The sequence below is a fragment of the Hyla sarda genome, chromosome 3, assembly GCF_029499605.1.
Source record: "Hyla sarda isolate aHylSar1 chromosome 3, aHylSar1.hap1, whole genome shotgun sequence".
In the NCBI taxonomy this organism is placed as follows: Eukaryota; Metazoa; Chordata; class Amphibia; order Anura; family Hylidae; genus Hyla; species Hyla sarda.
In genome coordinates, this window is record NC_079191.1 from 316872413 (window position 1) to 316885102 (window position 12690).

Sequence of the window (12690 nt, forward strand, 5' to 3'; positions counted from 1 at the left end):
GGAGTTGTAGTCCCTGTTATGTGTGTGTATACTAGAGTTTACTAACCAGTGTGCCTCCAGCTGTTGCAAAACTATAACTCCCAACATGCCTGGACAGACTTTGGGCATGCTGGGAGTTGTAGGTTTGTAACAGCTGGAGGCACACTGGTTGGGAAACACTGTCTTAACCTATTCAGCATAGTCATCATGTTACACCAGTGTTTCCAAACCAGTGTGCATCCAGCTGTTGTAAAACTACAACTCCCAGCATTCCCTGACAGTCTTTGGGCATGCTGTGAGTTTTAGTTTTGGAGGCACACTGATTGGGAAACACTGGCCTAACCTATTCCGTATATTACAAACAAAGTGCATAGTTTCCCAACCAGCGTGTTTTCAGCTGTATCAAAACTACAACTCCCAGCATGCGCGGACAGCTTTTGGCTGTCCGGGCATGCTGGAAGTAGTAGTTTTGCAACACCTGGAGGCAAACATTGGTGTATTCCCTGGTTGGGAAACATTGGTGTATGCCCTATAGAGGTGGGGTGAACTACAACCCCCAGTAGACTACAGAGGCAGCATGCTGGTGTTATACCAAAGACTGAAGACTCCTGAATGACACATTCTGGGAGTTGTAGTCCCTTTTGTATGTATGCCAGTGTATCCCAACCAGGGCAGATTATATTAGTGTGCTGTGTATAAGGGGGCCGATCCGGGAAAATAGTAGGGTGGGTGAAGAGCGGAACAAACAAAAAATAAATAAAAAAGGAGCCGCCCCAAACCAGCAAGGCATGTGGCCTGCTAGGATTTGTAGTTTTCAGCACAACAAGAGACAGGAAATAGAAGAAAAGATAGGAAAACAAAGTGGGGGATAAAAAGACAACAAAGAACGGAAAGGCTGGGTTCACACTACGGTTTGTAATTACAGTTCCCATATACGGCTGGGAGGAGGGGATGGGCGGGGCTTAATCGCGGCACCCGCACTCAGCCGTATTCGGAAACTGTAGTTAATGTATGTCTAAGAGCCGACCGGAGTGAACCGTAACCTTCGGTCGGCTGCTTTTTCGGCCGTATGCGGTTTCCCGACCGCAGGCAAAAACGTAGTCGACCACGTTTTGCCTGCGGTCGGGAAACCGCACACGGCTGAAAAAGCAGCCGACCAGAGGCTGCGGTTCATTCCGGTCGGCTCATAGACATACATTAACTACGGTTCCCGAATTCGGCTGAGTGCGGGCGCCGCGATTAAGCCCCGCCCACTCCTCCTCCCAGCCGTATACGGGAACCGTAATGACAAACCGTAGTGTGAACCCAGCCAAATAGAATTGACTAAACAACAAGAAAGGAAATGAAGCAAAACAATTAGGGTAAGTCAAAAACGGAAAAACATGTTGACCACCGGAGTACCCCTGTAATATCTTCATTTTTTTCAAAATGCTTCTTTCCCTCACGGTGTATGACTATTTTACATGCCTCTATATATCCAGGGAAAGAAACAGTCTGACTTTTAAACAAAGACAGCAAAGTGTTCATCTTTATCTTTAAAAGTCAATCAATGCAAGAATTTAACAATTTTAAAGCTTTTAAAGTCTCAGGGAAAGTGAGGATTGCAATTACACTATTAACAAAAACTCTCAGTGGATTGGCCAAACAAAAATTTATACTAAACACCAAACAAAGGGTGTGTACAGTGACAACTAAAGCTTTTCTCTGATACTACTATTATCTTGTACTCTAAATCTTTTACTGATACACCACAAAAGATACGAGAGCCAATTTTTTGCTCAAGTACGCCATAAAAGATATCAGTAAGCCGCCACAAAAAGTGTTCTGATACAGAAAAAGATACTCAGCTGATACAAATCAAAAGCTATCAGATTAAGATCTGATACATACAAAAATATCAGGAATACAATCAACCAAATGTTACCAGGGACTTCAAACACAAAAATCTACGGCACTCTTAACTCCCTTGACCGAATCCACTGGATAGATCAAAAAGTCAAAACATTTTAATTAAATCCAAGCAAGAAAAAAAACTATATTTTTAAAGACTCAAAAAAAGTCTCTCATAGTTAAATTTCCATGATAATCATTGTTATCATTAAGGAGTACATTTGACCTTGCTTTGGTACACTGTGTTTAGAGTTTTTGATAAGGCATTCACAGTGTGCTGAGAAAAGGAGAAAGAAATAGTTTTTTTTATAAGGCTGCAAAAATCTCCCCTGCTTTCATGCCTTCTGAGCTTATTTAAAGCGGCAGTCAGTCACCGGCGACCAGAAACTCTCCGAACTCTTAGAAATTGAAATCACACACAGCGGGGAAATCCCTGGTCGCTTGGGCTAGTCCTAGCGGGTTGATAATTACCATCCCCCAGGCTTGTAGAGCCATCCAATGAACACTGATAAGCTACAGATTTATAAAGAAATCAGCAGACTTACCGCATTCCGTGGAGTTGATCAGGCCCCTAGATTGCCCTGAACGGTTAGAGGTGTTGGCATACCAGACTTGGCTCTTCCGTCGAGTGTGATCCAGGGAACCGCAATCCCACTTCTGACACCAACTGTCAAGGATGCCTTGCAGTGAGGCTTTAAACTGTGAGTGACTACCGCTGTGCTATTTTGCTAAGTGTCGACATAAGCAAATTCACACCAGACAATGTTGGTATAAATCCCCTTCTCAGCACTGACTCCCAAGGATCTCTGCCGTTTATTAAAAAATCACATTAGTTTTTTTCAATTGAAAAAAAGGAGAGGGTAAAACTATCACATCAAATCATGATTTTATATGCTTATTGGTCATTTGAGCATGGCGTAGCATAGGTCACTCATGTTGCATCTTCTCTATCTTGAAATTTTTCCATCCTTCCACAAAGCCCAATGTTTAGACTTCAACTGCTAACTTCTTTTATCTTGGCTCCATCCAAGGTTCTCATCTTAATTACAGGCAAAGAGCAAGCTGAAATTTTTGAATTAAGGAAAACAAAGTTCTTCTGCAATATTTTAGCAAGAGTATATAGAATTTAGCAAAGGCATATGAGTATAGATATAGCGATCAATATATCAGAATATTACAGACCCAACAATCCTACCACAAAACTGTAACTTTGCAACTCTGTGCCAAAGTGAATTTAAAAATCGTCTGCTGCCGTATCCTTGCCAGACCTGCGCCACACTCTATTTATTTGAATGAGATGGACAAAGTCTGGTAGTTGTATAACACAACTCACTCACTATCACAAGTATAGACCAATATTCTATCACAATGTCCCCTATGTATGAGAGCTCCACAGTAATCCCCTTTAGTAACTCAATCCAGACATAAGTAGGGAAAACAGGATATTCTGCCAGCTAGTGCAGATATTATATGAGTAGTCATCTCTCTTCTATATATTTTCTTTCTATTGCATTTTCTTTTTAAATAAATTTACATCTTTCAAGCATATACAAGCATAATATGAAGATCCACAGTTTCAGCTCATATCCATTGCTCACACTGTGGACGCAGCAGCGTTTCGAAGAAGGGCCCCCTTAATCATGCATGGCAGGTTTTGGAAATAGGAGGGTTTATATTCCCATAGACCTAATTATGCAAGTACAAATATACAAAATATTATAACATTCACAATGCATTATTAAAATAGTACTTTAGACACATCCAGCATTTAAATGGGCACTGTCAGATACAAAAACTTTTGATATCTTGTAAAGCATTCAAAATCAACAGCCCCCCCCTACCCCCCCCCCCCGCCTGCCTGGATACACACTAGTCCTGCTGTGTCCATGCATCATGGACACACTTCCTTGATTGACAGCTGTGAGCACAGGGCTCACAGCTGGAGGAAAAATCCTCCCACTGTCAGCTTGTGTCCCGCTACTGTCAGTGAGGACAAGCTGGGAGTTGTAGTTTTGCTAATGCTAGGGAAGATGTGAGCAGACAGCATACTTAGAGAGGGGGCGGAGACCTGCACAGTGAGGCCACACACCCTCCCTTTGAGAGGAATTCTGACTAGTGAGCTAAATTAAAAGTGTAATAAAAAAATAAATAAAGGTGCTAGACACATAAAAATGTGATGTACATGATATACATGTAGTATACGGGTCATAGAAAAGGTTTAAAACTACAAATCTCATTCAGTCCTGTTGGAACGACAGTATTGAGTTCAGTTATCGAATAACATTCCCTCTGCAATTAACGCTTTTTGTTCAGATGCTCATTTGCCAATACCGGTACTGCTTCTAATATTCACCATTTTAATTCACAGATGGTATGTGTAAATTCACTATAGTGTCTAGCCACAGTAGTTTCTCCATGTCTAGTCACTATCTGACTCTGTCGGCTCATTTAAATTAAGGGGGTGCAGCGCAGGTCCAGTGGGGATATGGCAGCAGATGGATTTTTTATTCACCCTACACCCAGCTAACCTGAACTTCTGCCCTCATCCACCTCGTGGGCAACACACGTACACATAGAAACAGCTGAGCCCTTTCCCAATTCCTGTGTTTCATTCTGCTTTCTCTGTTATTAGAGACAGAATTCTCTAGATCTACATATACAGCCTATACATGAAGGGAGCACAGGAGCTGTGCTTGCTTCATACGTGGCAGGTCCTGGCTGCTATTAGCAGCCGTGGACCTGTCGGTAATGGCAGACATCAGCTAATGATCAGCATTAACCATGATCAATACTGATCATGGCATCTGCGGCAATGACGCGCTTCATATGTCTGATCCGATCTCCTGCAGCACAACCATGGTGATCTTTTCAGCAAAGGTTACCGACGGAGGACCCTTTACCTGCCATTTGCCGTCATCATGGGGCCTTTTTCTCTGGTCAGCATTCCAACAGACCAGAGAAGAAGATCGCTGATGATACTGAGGAAAAGTGATTAAAAAAAGTCACATATATGCAAAAGTTGTACAAAAGAAAAAACTACAGATCAGGGCGTGAAAAATTTGCCCTCATACAGCTTCATTTTCTGAAATATTAGAAAGTAATTTTTTTTTTTTAAAGCAGTACAATAATAGAAAAGTATGGGTATTATTTTAATCGTATTGACCCAGAGAATACATGTGGATGGAAATATAAAAGAAATATGGCTCTTAGAAAATGAGGAGGAAAAAACTAAATGCTAAACTAAAATTGGTGTTAGAACAGGCCGGATCTTACTGTTAGGGATCACGGCAGATGAAAACAGGAGGTGGATTCTCTGGGCCTGTGTGGATATAGACTTGAGCCATGCAAGGGAGCGGGGTCTAAGGTGCCACTGGTTTTAACCAGAGCCTTCCGCAAAGTGGGATGGTCTTGCTGTGGCAGGCAGGACGTGGCGGGCAGTACGTGGCATTGCAGGGCAGAAGGACAAGGCAGGAACACAGATACAGGACAGGCCAGAACTAGGAACAGGTACACAGAATTGGGAACAGGACTTGATTCGGGAACAGGACTTGACTCGGGAACAGGACTTGACTTGGGAACAGGACTTGACTCGGGAACAGGACTTGACTCGGAACAGGACTTGACTCATGGACAAACAAAGACTAAGACAGACAACCAAGATCCGACCCAGGGAGCAGAGAGGAGCAGATACTCAAGGAGCAGGGACAGGTGCAAGCACTTTAACTAATTGGCTACTGGCCCTTTAAGAAAGAACAGAGACACAGGACCGTAAGTGAAACCGGGCTGAGATTCGAATGCGGGCACGTCCCGCGATGCGAATCTCAGCCCCGCCAGCAGCGGGGACAGAAAGCGCTCACGGCCGACGAGTCCTGCCAGAGCGCAACTGTAACAATTGGCCGGGTCCTTAAATGGACACTGTCAGATTAAAAAACATTTTATATGTTGTACCTCTTGGCAAAACATTAAAGGGGCTATCCACCATAAGGTGATTTTAGCACGTACCTGCCAGACAGTAATGGACATGCTTAGGAAGGATATGTGCTTGTCTTAGGGCTAAATGGCTATGTTGTAAGATTACCATAACACTGTGGCTATCTTTTTGTGAAACGATATCTCCTGTTTGAGTTTCCTTCTTTCCCTACAAATCCCATAATTCCATTTTCCTCCCTTCCTTGCATCAGCCATCCCCCCCATTGAAACATAAATGAGCTGCATTCATTCAAAAGACCTGTGTTTTCCAACCAGAGTGCCTACAGCTGTTGAAAAGATACAATTAGTTGCAGAATGCCCTCTTTTCCACCAAGCAATCGCTCCACCCATTGAAGCAGACAGGCTCCCTGTCATCAGCTGACTTGTGATATCAGGTCTCGGCCACATTGCAACCTGGAAAAACCTGACACAGCAGTCATTTTGTATTCTGTTAAAAATGAATAGTGGGGCAAAAATCACAGAAGAATTGCGAGACCACCGTCACACACAGGTACAGACACTATATTATGAACTACACTAACTAGACAGGAGAGAGCACAGAGGAGTGCTATCAGACAGGAGAAAGCACAGAGGAGTCCTATCAGACAGGAGAGAACACAGAGGATCTAGCTCACCCTCACTTACTGGACTTTGTCCATGCCTGTGCTTCAGCTTGGACAAAGCCATGATTTTAGAAGCCATGATTTCTATAAAAAGGAAATAACATTTTCTTATGAAGTATATTAGAAAGGTTAATGTTTTGCAAAGAAGTGCAAAATATAAAAAGTTTTTGTATCTGACAGTGCCCATTTAGGGACAAAATGGGCTGTGTCCTTAAGGGGTTAAACTGTAAATATTATATTGTGTATTATCAGAAGTCTGCCATTTTGCATCACATGAAATGGCATTTTAGTTAATAAAATACAGAAATTTCTATGATTAAAAATGAGTTCCATATGTGTGAACAGGGTGGTTTCTGCAGCGTTTATATGGATATTTGGATATTTCAAAACTTAATTCAGATGAAAATGAGTCACAGAAACTTCGGCATCAAGTCTACTACTTCTCAACAATTGCCCTTTTTGTTTCATACAAAAAGAAATTTGCTTTATTTAAATTTTGGCTGATTTATTATTATGAAGTAAGTAAAGATAAATGAGTAAATTTAATTTAATGTTCCTTGTATAACCAGATGCCAATGTTTTTCACTGTGGATACATACTGTATACTTTCTATTGTTAAGGGAGTCACAAATGCAATTGCAGACAGGTTGCATTTTTATGATTGTTAAAGGAAACACAGCTTTTTGTTATGCCTGAAATTTGTGGATTACAGCCTAGAGTAGTGCAAGCATTTCAGGAGCTTAAAGGGTAAGGATAAGGGATAAAATGTCAGATCACCGCAGTCCCGCTGCTGGGGACCCCCCGGGATCTCTCCTGCAGCACCCCTGTTCATGAGCTGCATGGAGCAAAGATCCAGGGGCCGAGATATCGTCGATCTGTGATGCTCATGAACGGGAGTGCTGCAGGAGAGATCTAGGAAGTCCCCAGCGGTGGGGACTTTGCTTTTGTGATAGCATGGGGGAGTAGGGTATATGGGGTGTAGCTGTGCGGTTACTAAAGGGTATGTGTTAACCCTTGTTATTCGTGATGCCAGGGTGAGGGCTTATCTGTAATGCTTGTTCTACCGCCACCCTTCCCAAGAGCGATAGGGAGGTATAGAATAATTAAATGTCCACAACCGGAGTTTTTGCTGAAAACAGTTGGAACTTTTACTGAAGATTTTATGCAAGCTTCAAAACAGGAACAGTCTCTGCAAATGCAAATTCTCTTGGAGATTGACAAAGGTTGGGACCTTAAGCAATTTTGAGTCCTTAGACTGATATGCGCTGTTCCACTGGATTTAGGGGAATTAGTTGCAGTCCAGTAGTCACGCTAGTTGCAGTCCAGTAGTCACGGATTAGTTTAGAACACACTGTCTTTGAAAGTTGCGCAGATCCGTCCTGCTAGTCCGGCATCCACGAGAGCAGCAACCCAAGAAAGCGATAATTGGCTACAGCTCCCTTATATGGGCAGGGACTGGACTAGAGCTGATTGGTCCAATACTGCTGTCAATCACCTTTACACAGAATTATGGGTAGAATGTGACCCAAGGACCTACAAAGGTCCTCTAACATACCATAGAGGATTAAACATAGTCACATGACCGAAGGTCCTGCGACGCTAACAAGGTAAGTACTATACATTATATTAACTCCTTAAGGACCCATGACATACCGGTACGTCATGAGTCTGCTCCCGATCTATAACGCGGGGCCACGGCGTCATAGCGGGTCGGGCCCGGCCTCTAACAACGGCCGGGACCCGTGGCTAATAGTGCGCGGCATTGATCGCGGTGCCGCGCGCTATTAACCCTTTAGACGCGGCATTCAAAGTTGAACCCCGCCTCTAAAGTGAAAGTGAAAGCATGCCGGTTAGCTCAGGGAGCTGTTCGGGATAGCTTACAGGACAGCTGGAGGATCCCTACCTGCCTCCTCGCTGTCCGATCGCCGAATGACTGCTCAGTGCCTGAGATCCAGGCATGAGCAGTCAAGCGGCAGAATCATCGATGACTGGTTTCCTATGAGAAACCAGTGATCAATGTAATAGATCAGTGTGTGCAGTGTTATAGGTCCCTATGGGAGCTATAACACTGCAAAAAAAAAAGTGAAAAAAAAGTGAATAAAGATCATTTAACCCCTTCCCTATTAAAAGTTTGAATCACCCCCCTTTTCCCATAAAAAAAAAAAACACAGTGTAAATAAAAATAAACATATATGGTATCGCTGCGTGCGGAAATGTCCGAATTATAAAAATATATAATTGATTAAACCGCATATGGCATACGCGCAAAAAAATTCCAAAGTCCAAAATAGTGCATTTTTGGTCACTTTTTATATCAAGAAAAAATGAATAAAAAGCAATCAATAAGTCCTATCAATACAAAAATAGTACCGCTAAAAACTTCAGATCACAGCGCAAAAAATTAGCTCTCATACCGTCCCATACGAGGAAAAATACCAGAAGTACGACAAAATCAAACCTATATAAGTAGGATATCATTTTAATTGCATGGACCTACAGAATAAAGATAAGGTGTAATTTTTACCGAAAAATTTACTACGTAGAAACGGAAGCCCCCAAAAGTTACAAAACAGCTGTTTTTTTTTTCAATTTTGTTTCACAATGATTTTTTTTTCCATTTTGCTGTAGATTTTTGGGCAAAATAACTGATGTCATTACAAAGTAGAATTGTTGGCGCAAAAAATAAGCCACTATATGGATTTTTAGGTGCAAAATTGAAAGAGTTATGATCTTTTAAACGCAAGGAGGAAAAAACAAAAATGCAAAAACGGAAAAACCTTCAGTCCTTAAGGGGTTAAATATGCATTATTATTATTATTATTATTAAATTAATTAAATACGTACATGCAAACACTACAACATTGGAGTAGAAGAGAGGCGACTAGGGGCTGTCCCACCTGGGGGACCCTACCTGAACGTAGTTACTGTGACTTTGGGGACCACCATACAAGGTACGGTATGCAATACGGTACCGGGACACCACACTTTCATTTCAGTGAAACAACTAAAGGGTTAATAAACTTCCCAAATGTCATTTTAATTACGTTGAGAGGTTCACTTTTTTTTATAATGGGATGATTTATAGGGGTTCTAACATACAAGCCCCTCAAATCTACTTCAAAACTGAATTGGTTCCAAAAAATCTCTGATTTTGAAATTTTCTCTAAAATTAAAAAAATTTCTGCCAAACTTCTAAGCCCCGTAATGTCCTAAAAAAAGGAAAAAGACATTTAACAAATGATGTCAACATAATAAAGTAGACATAATGTAAATGTAAATTAATAACCAATTTATGTGGCATGACTATCTGGACAAGAAGAGAATCTGGAATTCAGAAAAAAATTGAAGCTTTTCCGATTTTCCATGGAATTTTGGCATTTTCCACACAAAACTGCAGAATCTATTGACCAAAATTTACCACTATTGTTAAGTACAATATGCCACGAAAAAACGATCTTAGAATCCCTTTGACAAGTTAAAGCTTCCCGAAGTTACCACAACATGAAGTGGGACAGGTCAGATTTGAAAACTGAGTTTTGGTTCTTTACGCCAAAATTGGCCTGGTCCTGAAGGGGTTAAAAATGCAATTACAAGTTACAGTTGATCACGCAAAAAACAAGCCCCCGTATGGATCTGTGGATGGAAAAATAAAGTTATGGCTTTTAGAAGGCAAGGAGGAAAAAACGAAAATGTAAAAATGAAATTGTCTGTGCCCTTAAAGGGGTACTCCAGTGGAAAACAATTTTTTTAAATCAACTGGTGCCAGAAAATTAAACAGATTTGTAAATTACTTCTATTTAAATATCTTAATCCTTCCAGTACATATCAGCTGCTATATACTACAGAGGAAGTTCTTTACTTTTTGAATTTCTTTTCTGTTGTACCACAGTGCTCTCTTCTGATACCTCTGTCCATGGCAGGAACTGTCCAGAGAAATAGAAAATCCCCATAGCAAATCTATCCTACTCTGGACAGTTCCTGAAATGGACAGAGGTATCCGCAGATAGCACTGTGGTCAGACAGAAAATACATTTTTTTTAAAGAACTTCCTCTGTAGCATACAGCAGCTGATAAGTACTGGAAGGATTAAGATATTTAAATAGAAGGAATTTACAAATCTGTTAAATTTTCTGGCACCAGTTGATTTAAAAAAAAAAAAAAATTCCACTGGAGTACCCCTTTAAGGCCAAAATGGGCTCTGTCCTTAATGGGTTAACATACCTTATGTCACTGTACACAATTTAGCCCAGCTCAGTTTATCTAAACTTTTTTTTAGGGTGTGAGTTGTAATAACTACCCTCTGTACCCAGGGACCCCAAGTCAAAGACCGGCCTTTACAAAGAGCGGAGGGAAAACTATGCTTGCGGTGATTCATATGTTTATACACTGTGCATTTAGTTACAGTCTCTCCTGCACAACAGAAGTGAGCTCCGCTCTGCTCTTAAAGAAACTCCAGAGTTAAAAAAACTATAATTTAGCTGTGCATAAGGATATATGATAACTGTCTTTATTCAAGGTACCGTAGTCTAAATGTGGCAATGTAGCAAAAACAGCAATACTACTATTTCGCTTGTGGAAAGAACAAAGCATATGTGCAAAAAATAATCAATTCAAATTTATAAATGAGACACAATTTCATAATGTTTTAAGATATCGCTTTATATGCTATAACATATAAATAATGGGCTGCGCAATTTCAATGATTTTACATACTTGTTAATTAATTTAAAAACGACACTGGTTTGCTAAAGTCAACAGCAAAATGCACATGTAAAATAGGAATAAAGTGCAAATGTATTTTTAATGTAATAATTTGCACAATGTAAGTTTATTGAAAAGTATCTGTTAGTGCACACACTAATTCAAAAAGTGTCCGCACTTCCAGCATTCAAATTACACCTGTTTTTTTAACCCCTTAAAGACGCAGCTCATTTTCACCTTAAAGGGGTACTCCGTTACCTTGCTGTCGGAGCTCCGCTTTCCAGCGTCCGGAAGTTATTGTTCCAAACGATGTGTGTGCGGGCTTCCGGCTTCAGGACCGCCCCTTGTGACATCACGCCCACCCCCTCGTGACATCACACCCGCCCCATCAACGAAAGTGTATGGGAAAGTGAAAGTGCAAATCTGACCACTGTCACTTTAACCCATTTAAGGACCTAATTAAGGACCCGGGGGTTTTACGTTTTTGCATTTTCGTTTTTTCCTCCTTTAAATTTTGCTCCTAAAAATCCATATGATGGCTGATTTCTTGCACCACCAATTCTACTTTGCAATGATGTCAGTCATTTTACCCAAAAATCTACAGCGAAATAAAAAAAAAAAAAATCATTGTGAGACAAAATTGAAAACATTTATTCTGTAGGTCCATACGATTAAAATGATACTCTACTTATGCAGGTTTGATTTTGTTGTACTTCTGGAAAAAATCATAACTACATGCAGGAAAATGTATACGTTTAAAATTGTCATCTTCTATCGGTACCATTTTTCTTATTGATCAGACTTTTTGATCACTTTTTTTATTCATTTTTTCATTATATAAAAAGTTACCAAAAATGCACCATTTTGGACTTTGGAATTATTTTTACGCGTACGCCATTGATCGTGTGGTTTAATTAACAATATATTTTTAGAATTCAGACATTTCCGCACGCGGCGATACCACATATGTTTATTTTTATTTACACTGTTTTTTTTTTTATGGGAAAGGGGGGGGTGATTCAAACTTTTATTAGGGAAGGGGGTTAAATGATCTTTATTCACTTTTTTTCCCCAACTTTTTTTGGCAACGTTATAGCTCCTATAGGGGGCTATAACACTGCACACACTGATCTTTTACATTAATAAGAAACCACTGATAGATTATTCTGCCGCTTGACTGCTCATGCCTGGATCTCAGTCATTCGGCGATCGGACAGCATGGAGGCAGGTAGGGATCCTCCAGCTGTCTTGTAAGCAGTTTGGGATGTCGCGATTTAGCCGCGGCGATCCCAAACAGCTCCCTGAGCTAATGGGCATGGTTTTACTTTCCCTTTAGCTAACTAAAGGGTTAATAGCCACGGGTCCCGGCCCGCTGTGGCCCCGCGTTATAGAACGGGAGCGGACTCATGACGTACCGGTACTTCATGGGTCCTTAAGAGGTTAAGCATTAAAACAAGAAACAAACAGCGCTCCGTTGTGTGATACCGTTATTAAAATGGAATAGAAATGGTAAAAGCGGTGCTTACCA